Genomic DNA, 16,383 nt, shown 5'->3' on the forward strand with positions numbered 1-16,383 from the left:
GTGACGTTTGATACACCCAAAGCACTCCTACGGTATCCGGGAGTTACACGATCTCATGGTCAAAGCAAAAGATACTTGACATTGGAAAAGCTCTAGCAAACGAACTACACGATCTTTGTGCTATGCTTAGGATTGGGTCTTGTCCATCACATCATTCTCCTAATGATGTGATCCCGTTATCAATGACATCCAATGTCCATAGCCAGGAAATCATGACTATCTGTTGATCAACGAGCTAGTCAACTAGAGGCTTACTAGGGACATATTATGGTCTATGTATTCACACGTGTATTACGATTTCCGGATAATACAGTTATAGCATGAATAAAGACAATTATCATGATCACAGAAATATAATAATAATACTTTTATTATTGCCTCTAGGGCATATTTCCAACAGAAAGCTCATCAGTTGCAGTACGAGGTGCACTGGGTTGCCGTCTCGCAGTACTACCACATCTACCTACACCAAAAGATGACCAAAACTCAAGCGCAGAAGCAACGACTTACCTTGAACAGGGAGCAGTTCATGATGGTAACTATTACTAACTTTTCATTGTTTCAAGCAGTCATCTATATGTTTCGTGCTCACATGTCATGCTTCCAAAATTTGCATAGGTTGTTCCTCGTTGGTGCTATGGAAGGCATGACGGATGGGCGAATTTGGTGGATAGGTGGCTCGGCGACGATGCAGAGTTTGCTGCCAAGAGCATCAAGGCCCGGGCTAACCGTGGAAATGACGGGACACACGGCCAAGGAAACAGGAACCACTAGGGCTTCAAGGCCATGAAGGTATATCTATGTGCATGATGCATTTTTGTTCTTCTTTATCGTCATGTTCTTATGTATGGCTAACTTCTGTTTGACGTTGTAGGAGGACAAGTTGAAGAGGCCGCTCTCAGACATTGAGTCGTGGAAGTTGGCCCGCGAGCGGAGTCATCCCAAGGAGGGCGAGAGCCAGTACTACGGCAAGACCGAGGAGCACCTGGGGTCTTACACTCAGCACTATCAGAAGTTGCATCCGGATGTTCCTGTTGCTGAGGTCGCCCAGTCTCAGATCAATGACACGGCGGTGGTGGCCATCCAAGGGAAGTCACATGGCCGGTATCCGTGTTTCAATGGCTTGATCACTCCTTCGATCTCGTACACACGGCTTCGGGCTACCAACCCGAGCCAGTTAGAGAGTACGGGGCATTCACAGACTCCCTTAGCTCGCCAGTATGTTGTAAGTACTTCCCCTTTATCTTTTTCTCTCTAGCATTCTCAGTTTATTTTCAGCATTTCTCACTTAGAAACAACCTAAATTATGTAGGCATATAAGGAGTTTGTCGAGCATAGGAATCTCGAGGTGCGGGAGTACTTGAAACGAGTGAAGGCAAACGATGATTACAACCGTCAGATGATGATGGTTAGTTTTGCCTTCTTAAAACCAAGCTAAATTTTTGCACTTTCATTCCTTCTGATCTTCTAGTTTGCTTGTTTAACTAACATCCAGGCTATGTTGGCGTCTTGGAGTAACCGCACGGATCCACCACAAATGTGACCCCCACCACCACCTGCGGGAGAACCCCCACACGTGCCCATGTTCGATGAATGGGTGGCACTAGGCAGTGATAGTCTAGTTAGTACATTTGCCTAACTACTGGCAAACTAGTTCTCGTTCATTCAACACTATCATATCATATTTACCGTTAGAATCTTTTCTGAAACATGTAGGGGACCGGTGGCTCGACTCCTGCTCCGTCGACCCAGTCACTCCGATCTGGCAGAGTGATGGTGGTCGCGGTGGCGGTTTTGGCGGAGGTGGTCTTGGCGGTGGTGGTTTTGGCGGAGGTGGTCTTGGTGGTGGTGGTTTTGGCGGAGGTGGTTTTGGCGGAGGTGGTCTTGCTTGATGTCAATGATGATTCCGTGCATGTGGCCATCGTGCCATGCCTTTCATGTTCCTACTTTTATGATGTTCCATGTCTTGCACTACTTTTATGTTCATGAACTTCCGCCGGTGATGATCTTTAGATGATGAACTTGAGTATGTTTAGATGATGATGATGAACTTGAGTATGTTTAGATGATGATGATGAACTTGAGTATGTTTAAATGATGAACTGTCATATTTCTGCATAATTCCATATTATTCTGCTTTGAAATGCTGTCAAATGAATTGAAAAAGAGAAAACAGGGAAAATAAAAATTAAAAAAACTATGCCTACGGCAAAGCCGTCGGCATATATAAGCCCAGGAGTTACCAGGGCTCGCCACGTGGCAGATCTATGCCTACGGCAAAGCCATAGGTATAGATTTCCATATATGCCGACGGCTTTGCCGTAGGCATAGCACTGCCACCAGGAGCACCACGGGATGCCACGTGGCACAGGTATGCCGATGGCTAGGCCGCCGGCATAGATTTCTACCTATGCCGACGGCCGAGCCGTTAGCGTACCCCTGCCACGTGCCATTCCATGATTCGTCAGCGCTTTTGACGGCGCCATCCGTTGCCGTCAGACGGAAAACACTGCCGACGGCTAAACTATGCCGACGGCTGACGTCCGGCCGTCGGCATAGGCCCCTATGCCGACGGCTATACTACGCCGACGGTCTGACAAGACTACGCTGACGATATCTACGCCGACGAGTCTATGCCGACGGCAGCCGTAGGCATAGATCTATGCCGACGGCAAAGGACCTATGCCGACGGCCCCTGGCCGTAGGCATAGACCGCGAGTCCGGTAGTGAGGTCAACAAACGTGAGGGCATTGGCGAGGAGGCCACAAGGTTGGCACTGGCGCAGGCACCTTGCGCCTTCTGGTTCATGTCACCAGGTAGTGGCCATGATCTAGGCCGACTCCTTGCTCTGCGTCGGCATGCACAAAGAAAAACTACAACCTTTTGTTTAGATTTTGTGTATAGGATGTGTGGATGCAAGCAAACCAATATTCTTCTGCAGTTTCTGTGTGTGATTCTAAGAATCCTAACAAAAATAGAATGATGATATCTTGAAAACAATAGGAGGGTATGATATTATTGTCATTGTTCCACTAAAAAATGTTGTACCATCTCATCGCCTCGCGAGGCGGGCCCCTCTTGCAATCATGGGCAGGATTCCTCGCCCGCTCCCTCTACGACACTTGGCGGCCCAGAAGCAGTTCTGCCCATGCAGCCCGCTCCCCCTGCGACACTTGGCGGCTCGCAAGCAGTCCAGCCCATGCAGCCCATGCATGATGCTGCCCACGTACCGGACGTTGCCCCGCTACCCCAAGTGCCACACAGTGTGCTATTCAAGGCTTCATCCAATCCGTCCAGCGGGACGTGGCTCCTCTCCTCCACATGACGCCCAGTCGTCGTTGTCGTGAGATCTCGCCCAACTTCACCCCCCCCTCCCTCAGAAGCGACCGCATCGCGAAGGCAGACCGGGGCCTAGACTCGGAGATGAAGGCCAAGAGGGTTCTCCTGCTATGCCTGGGGCTGCTGAAGCAGGACGAACCAGTCGACGCCGTGGCACTTGCTCGCTACGCCAGGCTGTTCGAAGAGCCGCTTGCCCCTGGTGCCTCATGGGCCAATCTTCTCGTGGTCTCCCGAAGCTTCCATGGTCTCTTATTGACAGAAAAAAATCTCCAAAAAGTTTTGTGGCAATTGAACTTCATTTGATATGGATACTCTGTAAAACCAAAAATATGCAGAAAACAACAAGTGGCACTAGGCACTAAGTTAATAGGTTAGTCCCAAAAAATGATATATAATTGCTTGTAAATGTATGTAAAACATCCAAGATTGATAACATAACAGCATGGAACAATCAAAAATTATAGATACGTTGGAGACGTATCAGTCCGCATGACGTGTGATTTAGATTATCCAAAAGGCAAAATTGTTCATTTCTAGGAGATGAACAACTTTCTTGTTGACCATAGTTTGTATCCATTTTAGGTTAACTTGTACATAAGAACAAGGTAGTCGGTTTGAATCTCGCAGTCTCAATTTTTTGTTTGTATACTCCATTCACTATCTCGTCCATTATTTTCAGTGAGAGTAATAACCGTCCCAAAAATGGGTGTGCTAGTGATGCCCAAAAGCGTTGCCTAAAATTAGGCCATAATGTCGCCAAAGTTGCTGAGGGCTTTGCCCCGGGAGGAGAACGCATGGTGGCGGTTGACCGTCACAAAACATGATCTTTCGTGATGTTCCCTGTTTCATCACCGGGGTTTTTGTCACTGAATAGAGCATATTTTGTAGTGTTGCATCTAAAAGATTATTAAAAGCATAAAATACAACCTTAGTTTTCTAGAGCGCAAGTTTACACCAGATACAAATAGTTTATACCACGCGGAGGCAAACCAATCCAAATGGCGAAGTTGAGTTTAAATACGCCGGTCTCGCTTTAGGATGGATGTCATAGTATTGTAATAAATTTATGATAACTAGATTTCAATTTTAAACCAACGCACAATTTTTCATTTGAGAAACAAGGAGTTGATCTTATTTGTACTATATTAAACCAAGTGAATCTAGACGAGCATCACAGATAATCGAATCAAGTACAATCAACAATATTTTTGGTTCTTCGATGATTCTATTATGGAACCCAACTTGCAAGTCACATTTGCTATGCCCTAGAAGTTTCAGCGAATATGGTTGCTTAATATACACTAGAAACCACTATTAAAATATGTGTTATTGTGTATATGATTTAGAAATATCCACCCTGATATGGAATAATATTAAAAAAAAAGAACTCACACATACATATGCAAATATACACTATATTGTTTATGCAATATTGGAAAATTATTCAAATAGATTTTTAATAAGAAAGAGAATTTTTCATACATCATACAATTTAATTTTTGCATCATCGGAATTTCAGTGACAAACACTAGAACTATATAACAATAAATAATATAACTAATGTTTGGCAACATTGTCATGTGGCTAAGTAATAGAAAATTATATTAATTAAAATAGTAATATGTTAAACTTATTTAAAATAAGTATAAAAGCTCGTTATAAAGAGGGTTGAGAAGCAAAAAAAAAACAAATCGGCATCATCTCGGTGGGGAGCACGACTCGAAACTCAAATCCCTAAGCAGCCTAAACCCTCCCCAAATCAAGCATAACCCAGATGACACGCGTAACCTCTTTTAAGGACAGACGAGAGCGACCGAAATCCAAGCCCAAATCGAAAAGACAAAACCCTAATCAAGAACTCGGAACCGCCCTAATCGGCGCCGAGCACGGTGAACCAACCCCACGCCATGCCGGAATGCGGACAATGCCGGCCCCGAACTCCTATTCACAAAACCGGCATCAGACGCAAACGTCCAGCGAGTCGACGGGGGGAGCGACAGGAGGGGGAGGGGGAGGAAGAATGCACGGGCGTGGTGGATGATCCGGAGGAACGGCGACGAGGCGGGGAGGAAGCCAATGACGACAGCGAGCGCGAGGCGGGGCAGGGCGGTGTAGGGCGGGGAGCAGACTCCGAGGACGACAAAGCGGTGGAGCGAAGCGCAATCCCCATTCTGTGCGGGAGAAAAACATAGGGGCAGTCAGCGAGAGTGGGGCCCACACGTCAGCCAGGAGGAAACGGCTATACAAACTCCGGACCGGTTGCGAACAACTCCAATACGAACTCCTCCTAAAAATAGTTTTTATGATGTGTTCATATAATTTAGGGAGGTTCTTATGTGTTGTGTTTAGCAAATCTGGTATACAACTTTCCCTAAAACATTTAAACTAGCATACAAAGTAAAATAATAATTATATTTGGGTCCCTCAAAATAGAAAAACAAGCTCAGAATGAAAACTACTAATGAAATAAGGTATTTGGCTCTGCTGAATGCCCCTCGAGCCGTTGTCGTCGAGCAGATAAAGGCACAGCAGGGCGAGGTGGTGCTGCGGCATCACTACGCGGTCGGGGCGGCACAGCGGGCCGATGGGCGAGTAACGGCAGGCGGGGCTAGGCTGATGCCGGGTTACCCGCATCATGCCGGTGTGAAATTTGCACTGCCAAAGTTTTGAAGAAGGTTAGGAAAAACAATAGGGGAGAGAAGTTGGGGTGATTATACAGGTCGCTATTACAGTACATCTTTTGGCCAAACTTACCTAAACCAGTTTTTTCACAAAAGAAAGGGGGGCTTATGATACCTCTATTAGAGTATTTTTACCTTTATGTGCCGCATGCGAGCTTTTCTCGTTCGTTCGAGTAGGGCCGTGCTCGGATCCGGCGCCACCTATGGCCATGGGATCGTGGCAACTGGGTGGCAAGGCTGGCGGGCTCACGACCTTTTCCTTCCTGTTGGAGACGCGTATGTGTGAGTTGTCTGCCCTCCTGCATGGTGCCGCTGTTGCAGCTCTGTACCGTGCCGCTGGATGACCAGAGCCACCACATATCGTCGCGCCACTACCGCACATCAAGTGTTTGATCAAATGCTTGGGCAATTTAGACAGGCAAATGGTTTTTTTCTTAAGGAATAGCATTATATGGTCTCCTCCGGACCGGTTGACAACGACTCCCATAAACTCCCCATAAAAATAGTTTTACAATGCATTCATATAATTTAGAGGAGGTTCTTACGTGTTGTGTTTAGCATATCCGGTATACAACTTCCCCTAAAACCTTTAAACTAGCATACAAAGTAAATGAATACTTACATTTGGGTCCCTCAAAATAGAAAAAACAAGCTCAAAACCAAAACTACTAATGCAATTAGGAAGTGTTTGGTTGCCTGCATACACCTCGACCAGGCCCGCGCCGGAAGAATCTGGCCTGTTTGGTTGCATGTATACACCGTTGGGCCTGCATAGCACGGAACTTAAAGCACCTTTGGGTCTGGCTCGCTGGAAACGCTCAGATCGGCAGTTTCTCGCGAGCCAGGCCGAGCCGAGCGCAAGTGAGTGGGCCCTTGCACGAGTGGAGACAGGAGGGACGAGGTGATTACGTGAGATCTTCTTCAACCTCCAATAAGTTCCTATATAATCTCCTCCCTCTGATCTACACAAGGGTGCTTTGGTTCAAGGTAAGCTCTACACGAAAAAGATGCACATCGATGATACGGTTCCACTAGATAGGGAGCGCGCCTTGGCGCGAGGGTGCCGGTCCCAACATTTTGGTCAAGCAGTTGGAAGCGATGCCATCCAAACATAGATAGTGGTAGGGCCTTTGTCTTCGTTATTAATCAAAGAACATGTACTGTGCTTTTAGATGATCATCAATGAAAACTCCTACTTCCTCTTTCCATGTTCCAAGGAGAAGCTAATGCAGCTTGTAGTGACGGATACTTGAAAGCAAAGGATATGTAGCATCCTCGGGCTTCATTTTCCTAAGGATACTATGAAACCTCTAAAAAATCATTACAATGGGCTAATATACCTAGGAAAGCTATACAACAGAAATGATGAAGTGGTGTGTTCTTAACGAAAATAGGAACATATTTTTAGAGAACAAATATATATCAATCTATTTAATACATGTAATAGCAACTCCTTGTGTACACAATGAGGGCGATTAAGGAATGCATTCCAGTCACTTTCAATATAAGGAAACGGAAAGTAGCAGTTCTGATAATTGACAGCAACATGTAACCATAAGTTAGCTCATCACAAATGAAAGAAATGATTAGAGCTCCAAGGACCAATATGTAGCTTTGTTGTCCCAGTTATAAAATATAATAATATCCGCTTCACGGGTACATGAATAATTTCTCTTATAGTGTGAAATAAACCTCAACACAATTAGTATGCTATGGATCCCTTTATGGATATACTAATAAAACTCTAAAAAAGGATAAATCACCTCATATAATCCTGACTTACTTGCAAACAATCTGTACTTATCTATTTATGGTCTTCATAATACAGTCAAGCTCTTGCTTTCCTGAATCAGAAACAACAGTCACAACAGTCGGGCAGGACCACCACATGCACCAAAAAAGGTTAAACATGTTGGAAATATGCCCTAGAGGCAATAATAAATTGGTTATTATTATATTTCCTCGTTCATGATAATCGTTTATTATCCATGCTAGAATTGTATTGATAGGAAACTCAGATACATGTGTGGATACATAGACAACACCATGTCCCTAGTAAGCCTCTAGTTGACTAGCTCGTTGATCAATAGATGGTTACGGTTTCCTGACCATGGACATTGGATGTCGTTGATAACGGGATCACATCATTGGGAAATGATGTGATGGACAAGACCCAATCCTAAGCCTAGCACAAAGATCATGTAGTTCGTATGCTAAAGCTTTTCTAATGTCAAGTATCATTTTCTTAGACCATGAGATTGTGCAACTCCCGGATACCGTAGGAGTGCTTTGGGTGTGCCAAACATCACAACGTAACTGGGTGGCTATAAAGGTACACTACAGGTATCTCCGAAAGTGTTTGTTGGGTTGGCACAAATCGAGACTGGGATTTGTCACTCCGTGTAAACGGAGAGGTATCTCTGGGCCCACTCGGTAGGACATCATCATAATGTGCACAATGTGACCAAGGAGTTGATCACGGGATGATGTGTTATGGAACGAGTAAAGAGACTTGCCGGTAACGAGATTGAACAAGGTATTGGGATACCGACGATCGAATCTCGGGCAAGTATCGTACCGATAGACAAATGGAATTGTATACGGGATTGATTAAATCCTTGACATCGTGGTTCATCAGATGAGATCATCGTGGAGCATGTGGGAGCCAACATGGGTATCCAGATCCCGCTGTTGGTTATTGACCGGAGAGTTGTCTCGGCCATGTCTGCATGACTCCCGAACCCGTAGGGTCTACACACTTAAGGTTCGATGACGCTAGGGTTATAGGGAAAGTATGTACGCGGTTACCGAATGTTGTTCGGAGTTCCGGATGAGATCCCGGACGTCACGAGGAGTTCCGGAATGGTCCGGAGGTAAAGATTGATATATAGGAAGTATGGTTTTGGCCACCGGAAGTGTTCCAGGTATCACCAATAGTGTACCGGGACCACCGGAGGGGTCCGGGGGTCCACCAGGTGGGGCCACCAGCCCCGGAGGCATACATGGGCCAATAGTGGGAAGGGACCAGCCCCTAGGTGGGCTGGGGCGCCTCCCCACCAAGGCCCATGCGCCTGGAGAGAAGAGGGGGCAAACCCTAAGGGCAGATGGGCCCTAAGGCCCATGCCTGGTGCGCCTCCCTCTCCCCCCCACTTGGCCGCCACCCCAGATGGGGATGGGGGCTGCCGCCACCCCTAGGGTGGAAACCCTAGGTGGGGGCGCAGCCCTCCCTCTCCCCCTATATATAGTGGAGGCAAAGGGGCATCCCAACACATGAGGTCCTTCTCCTGTTGGCGCGGCCCTACCCCTCTTCCTCCTCGTCTCTCGTAGCGCTTGGCGAAGCCCTGCTGGAGTCCCGCGCTCCTCCACCACCACCACATCGTCGTGCTGCTGCTAGATGGAGACTTCCCCAACCTCTCCTTCTCCCTTTGCTGGATCAAGGCGTAGGAGATGTCACCGGGCTGTACGTGTGTTGAACGCGGAGGTGCCGTCCATTCGGCACTAGGATCATCGGTGATTTGGATCACGACGAGTACGACTCCATCAACCCCGTTCACTTGAATGCTTCCGCTTAGCGATCTACAAGGGTATGTAGATGCACTCTCCTTCCCTTCGTTGCTAGATTACTCCATAGATTGATCTTGATGATGCGTAGAAAATTTTAAAATTCTGCTACGATCCCCAACAGTGGCATCATGAGCTAGGTCTATGCGTAGTTTCTATGCATGAGTAGAACACAAAGCAGTTGTGGGCGTCGATATTGTCAATTTACTTGCCGTTACTAATCTTATCTTGATTCGGCGGCATCGTGGGATGAAGCGGCCCGGACCGACCTTACACGTACTCTTACGTGAGACTGGTTCCACCGACTGACATGCACTAGTTGCATAAGGTGGCTAGCGGGTGTCTGTCTCTCCCACTTTAGTCGGACCGGATTCGATGAAAAGGGTCCTTATGAAGGGTAAATAGAAATTGGCATATCACGTTGTGGTTTTGGCGTAGGTAAGAAACGTTTTTGCTAGAAACCTATAGCAGCCACGTAAAAACATGCAACAACAATTAGAGGACGTCTAACTTGTTTTTGCAGCATATGCCTTGTGATGTGATATGGCCAAAAGGATGTGATGAATGATATATGTGATGTATGAGATTGATCATGTTCTTGTAATAGGAATCACGACTTGCATGTCGATGAGTATGACAACCGGCAGGAGCCATAGGAGTTGTATTAATTTATTTATGACCTGCGTGTCAACAAAAACGTCATGTAATTACTTTACTTTATTGCTAAAGTGTTAGCCATAGTAGTAGAAGTAATGGATGAAGAGACAACTTCAAGAAGACACGATGATGGAGATCATGATGATGGAGATCATGGTGTCATGCCGGTGACAACGATGATCATGGAGCCCCGAAGATGGAGATCAAAAGGAGCAAAATGATATTGGCCATATCATGTCACTATTTGATTGCATGTGATGTTTATCATGTTTTACATCTTATTTGCTTAGAACGACGGTAGCTTAAATAAGATGATCCCTCATTTCAAGAAAGTGTTCCCCCTAACTGTGCACTGTTGCGAAGGTTCGTTGTTTTGAAGCACCACGTGATGATCGGGTGTGATAGATTCTAACGTTCGAATACAACGGGTGTAAGCCAGATTTACACACGCAATACACTTAGGTTGACTTGACGAGCCTAGCATGTACAGACATGGCCTCGGAACACGGAAGACCGAAAGGTCGAGCATGAGTCGTATAGAAGATACGATCAACATGAAGATGTTCACCGGTGTTGACTAGTCCGTCTCACGTGATGATCGGACACGGCCTAGTTGACTCGGATCATGTTTCACTTAGATGACTAGAGGGATGTCTATCTGAGTGGGAGTTCATTAAATAATTTGATTAGATGAACTCAATTATCATGAACATAGTCTAAATTGTCTTTGCAAATATGTTGTAGATAAATAGCTCACGTCGTAGCTCCCTATTTCAATATGTTCCTAGAGAAAGATTAAGTTGAAAGATATTGTAAGCAATGATGTGGACTAGATCCGTAGTCCGAGGAGTGTCCTCACTGCTACACAGAAGGCTTACATCTTTGATGCACCACTCGATGTGCAAACCCCTACAACGTCGTCTGTGGATGTTGTGAACACCTGACAGACACATTCTGATGACTACCTGATAGTTTAGTGCACCATACTTTACGGCTTAGAATCGGGATTCCAATGACGTTTTGAACACCATAGAACATATGAGATGTTCCAAGAGCTGAAATTGGGATTTCAGGCTCATGCCCGTGTTGAGAGGTGTGAGACCTCTGACAAGTTCTTTTGCCAACAAGATGGAGGAGAATAGCTCAGCTAGTCAGCATGTGCTCAGAATGTCTGGGTGCTACAATCACTTAAATCAAGTGGGAGTTAAACTTCCAGATAAGATAGTGATTGATAGAGTTCTTTAGCCACTATCACTAAGGTACTAGATCTTCGTGATGAACTATGACATGCAAGGGATGGAGTTGATCCCGGAGCGGTTCGCGGTGCTTAAGACCGCAAAAGGTAGAAATCAAGAAGGAGCATCAAGTGTTGATGGTTTAACAAGACCACTGGTTTGAAGAAGGCAAGGGCTAGAAGGGAAACTTCATGGATGGCAAACCAGTTGCCGCTCCAGTGAAGGAACCCAAGGTTGAACCCAAACCCAAGACTGAGTGCTTCTATTGTAAGGGGAACGGTCACTGGTAGCGGAATTACCCCAAATGCATGGTAGATAAGAAGGCTGGCAACTTCAACAAAGTATATGCGTGTTATTAATGTGTACCTCACTAGTACTCCTGGTAGCACCTGGGTATTGGATACCGGTTCAGTTACTATTATTGGTGACTTGAAGCAAAAAGCTACGGACTAAACGGAGACTGGCTAAGGGCGAGGTGACGATGTGTGTTGGAAGTGTTTCCAAAGTTAATGAGATCACCATCGCACGCTCCATCTGCCTTCGGGATTAGTATTGAACCTAGATAAATGTTATCAGGTGTCTACGTTGAGCATGAATATGATTAGATCATGTTCATTGCAATACGATCATTCATTTAAGTTAGAGAATAATGGTTATTCTGTTTACATGAATGATACCTTTCATGGTCATGCACCCTATGTGAATGGTTCATTGAATCTCGGTCGTGGTAATACACATGTTCACGCCAAAAGATGTAGAGTTAATAATGATAGTACCACTTTCTCGTGGCACTGCCGCTTAGGTCATATTGGCGTAAGATGCATGAAGAAACTCCATGTCGATGGATGTTTGGAGTCACTTGATTTTGAATCACTTGACACATGCGAGCCATGCCTCATGGGCAAGATGACTAAGACCCCATTTTCAGGTACAATGAAATGGGCAAGTGACTTGTTGGAAATCATGCATGCTGATGCGTGTGATCCAATGAGAATTGAAGCGTGCGGTGGATATCGCCGTTTTCTCATCTTCACTGACGATTTGGGTAGATATAGGTATATCTACTTAATGAAGCACAAGTCTGAAACATTTGAAAAGTTCAAGCGATTTCAGAGTGAAGTTAAGAATCATCATAACAATAAGATCATGTTTCGATCTGATCAAAAGGGGATTTTCTGAGTTATGAGTTTGGCAATCACTTATGACATTGTGGAATTGTTTCACAGTTGAAGCCACCTGGAACACCGCAAGGTAATGGTGTGTCCGGACGTCGTAATCGAACCTTATGAGATATGGTGCGATCTATGATGTCTCTTACCGATCTACCGTTTCCATTTTGAGGTTATGCGTTAGAGACAGCTGCATTCACTTTAGATAGGACAACACCTAAGTCCGTTGAGACGACATCGTATGAACATTGGTTTGGCAAGAAACCAAAGTTGTCGTTTCTTAATCTTTGGGGCTGCGATGCTTAAGGCTTCAGCCAGAGAAGCTCGAACCCAAAGCGGACAAACACATCTTCATAGGATACCCAAAGGTGACAGTTGGGTATACCTTCTATCTCAGATCCGAGGGCAAATTGTTTGTCGCTAAGAACGGGTCCTTTCTCGAGAAGGAGTTTCTCTCGAAAGAATTGAGTGGGAGGAAGATAGAACTTGATGAGGTTGTCGAACCTTTATTTCAACCAGAGAATGATGCAACACAGAAAGATGTTCTCTGTGGCACCTACGTCTGTTGAATAGGAAGTTAATGATAGTGATCATGAAAGCTTCGGATCAAGTTGCTATCGAACCTCATAGGTCGACAAGGATATGTACTACTCCTAAGTGGTACGGTAATCCTGTCTTAGATATCATGTTGTTAGACAACAATGAACCTACGAGCTATGGAGAAGCGATGGTGGGCCCGTATTCCGACAAATGGTTAGAAGCCATGAAATCCGAAATAGGATCCATGTATCAGAACAAAGTATGGACTTTGGTGGACTTGCCCGATGATCAGCAAGCCATTGAGATAAATGGATCTTTAAGAAGAAGACGGACGTGGGCGGTAATGTTACCGTCTACGAAGCTCGACTTGTGGGAAAGAGTCTTTTCACAAGTTCAAGGAGTTGACTACGATGAGAATTTCTCACCCGTAGCGATGCTTAAGTCCGTCGGAATCATGTTAGCATTAGCTGTATTTTTCGATTATGAAATCTAACAGATGGATGTCAAAGCAAGTTTTCTTACCAGTTTTCGTAAGAAAAAGTTGTATGTGATACAATAAAAGGTTTTGTCGATCCTAAGGATGCTAAAAGGTATGCTGGCTCCAGCGATCCTTCTATGGACTAGAGCAAGCATCTCTGAATCGGAATATTTGCTTTGATGGAGTGATTAAAGCTTTTAGGTTTATACAATGTTTGCTAGAAACTTGTATTTACAAGAAAGTGAGTGGGAGCACTACAACATTTCTGATAAGTATATGTGGATGACATATTGTTGATCCAAAATGATGTAGAATTTCTGGAAAGCATAAACGGTTGTTTGAAGAGTGATTTTCAAAGGAAGACCTAGATAAAGCTGCTTACATATTGGGCATCAGGATCTATAGAAATAGATCAAGACGCTTGATGATACTTTCAAAGAACGCACACCTTGACATGTTTTTGAAGGAGTTCAAAATAGATCAGTCAAAGAAGGGGTTCTTACCTGAGTTGTAAGGTGTGAAGTTGAGTAAGACTCAAAGCTTGACCACGGCAGAAGAAAGAGGAAGGACGAAGGTCGTCCCCTATGCTCTTGTCATAGGCTCTATACGGTATGCCATGCTGAGTACCGCACCTGATGTGTGCCTTGCCACATGTCTGGCAAGAGGGTACAAAGGTGATCTAGGACTGGATCACCAGATAGCGGTCAAAATTGTCCTTAGAGGAATAAGGAAATGTTTCTCGATTATGGAGGTGATAAAGAGTTCGACGTAAAGAGTTACGTCGATGCAAGCTTAACACCTATCAGGATAGCTCTGAGTAGAGATACCGGATACGTATAATGGAGCAATAATTTGGAATAGCTTCAAGTGGAACGTGGTAGCAGCATCTACGATATGACATAAAGTTTTACGAAATACATAGGGATCTGAATATGGCAAGACCCGTTGACTACAACCTCTCTCACAAGCATAACATGATCAAACCTAGAACTCTTTGAGTGTTTATCACATAGTGATGTGAACTAGAACATTGAGTCTAGTAGACTCTTGGATGTTGGTCACATGGCGATGTGACCTGTGAGTGTTAATCACATGGCGATGTGAACTAGATTATTGACTCTAGTGCAAGTGGGAGACTGTTGGAAATATGCCCTAGAGGCAATAATAAATTGGTTATTATTATATTTCCTCGTTCATGATAATCGTTTATTATCCATGCTAGAATTGTATTGATAGGAAACTCAGATACATGTGTGGATACATAGACAACACCATGTCCCTAGTAAGCCTCTAGTTGACTAGCTCGTTGATCAATAGATGGTTACGGTTTCCTGACCATGGACATTGGATGTCGTTGATAACAGGATCACATCATTGGGAAATGATGTGATGGACAAGACCCAATCCTAAGTCTAGCACAAAGATCGTGTAGTTCGTATGCTAAAGCTTTTCTAATGTCAAGTATCATTTTCTTAGACCATGAGATTGTGCAACTCCCGGATACCGTAGGAGTGCTTTGGGTGTGCCAAACGTCACAACGTAACTGGGTGGCTATAAAGGTACACTACAGGTATCTCCGAAAGTGTTTGTTGGGTTGGCACAAATCGAGACTGGGATTTGTCACTCCGTGTAAACGGAGAGGTATCTCTGGGCCCACTCGGTAGGACATCATAATGTGCACAATGTGACCAAGGAGTTGATCACGGGATGATGTGTTACGGAACGAGTAAAGAGACTTGCCGGTAACGAGATTGAACAAGGTATTGGGATACCGACGATCGAATCTCGGGCAAGTATCGTACCGATAGACAAATGGAATTGTATACGGGTTGATTAAATCCTTGACATCGTGGTTCATCAGATGAGATCATCGTGGAGCATGTGGGAGCCAACATGGGTATCCAGATCCCGCTGTTGGTTATTGACCGGAGAGTTGTCTCGGCCATGTCTGCATGACTCCCGAACCCGTAGGGTCTACACACTTAAGGTTCGATGACGCTAGGGTTACAGGGAAAGTATGTACGCGGTTACCGAATGTTGTTCGGAGTTCCGGATGAGATCCCGGACGTCACGAGGAGTTCCGGAATGGTCCGGAGGTAAAGATTGATATATAGGAAGTATGGTTTTGGCCACCGGAAGTGTTCCGGGTATCACCAATAGTGTACCGGGACCACCGGAGGGGTCCGGGGGTCCACCAGGTGGGGCCACCAGCCCCGGAGGCATACATGGGCCAATAGTGGGAAGGGACCAGCCCCTAGGTGGGCTGGGGCGCCTCCCCACCAAGGCCCATGCGCCTGGAGAGAAGAGGGGGCAAACCCTAAGGGCAGATGGGCCCTAAGGCCCATGCCTGGTGCGCCTCCCTCTCCCCCCCACTTGGCCGCCACCCTAGATGGGGATGGGGCTGCCGCCACCCGTAGGGTGGAAACCCTAGGTGGGGGCGCAGCCCTCCCTCCCCCCTATATATAGTGGAGGCAAAGGGGCATCCCAACAGCGCTTGGCGAAGCCCTGCTGGAGTCCCGTCGTGCTGCTATTGGATGGAGTCTTCCCCAACCTCTCCTTCTCCCTTTGCTGGATCAAGGCGTAGGAGATGTCACCGGGCTGTACGTGTGTTGAACGCGGAGGTGCCGTCCATTCGGCACTAGGATCATCGGTGATTTGGATCACGACGAGTACGACTCCATCAACCCCGTTCACTTGAACGCTTCCGCTTAGCGATCTACAAG

This window comes from Triticum urartu, chromosome 3A, assembly GCF_056163025.1.
Source record: "Triticum urartu cultivar PI428250 chromosome 3A, HENAU_Tu73, whole genome shotgun sequence".
In the NCBI taxonomy this organism is placed as follows: Eukaryota; Viridiplantae; Streptophyta; class Magnoliopsida; order Poales; family Poaceae; genus Triticum; species Triticum urartu.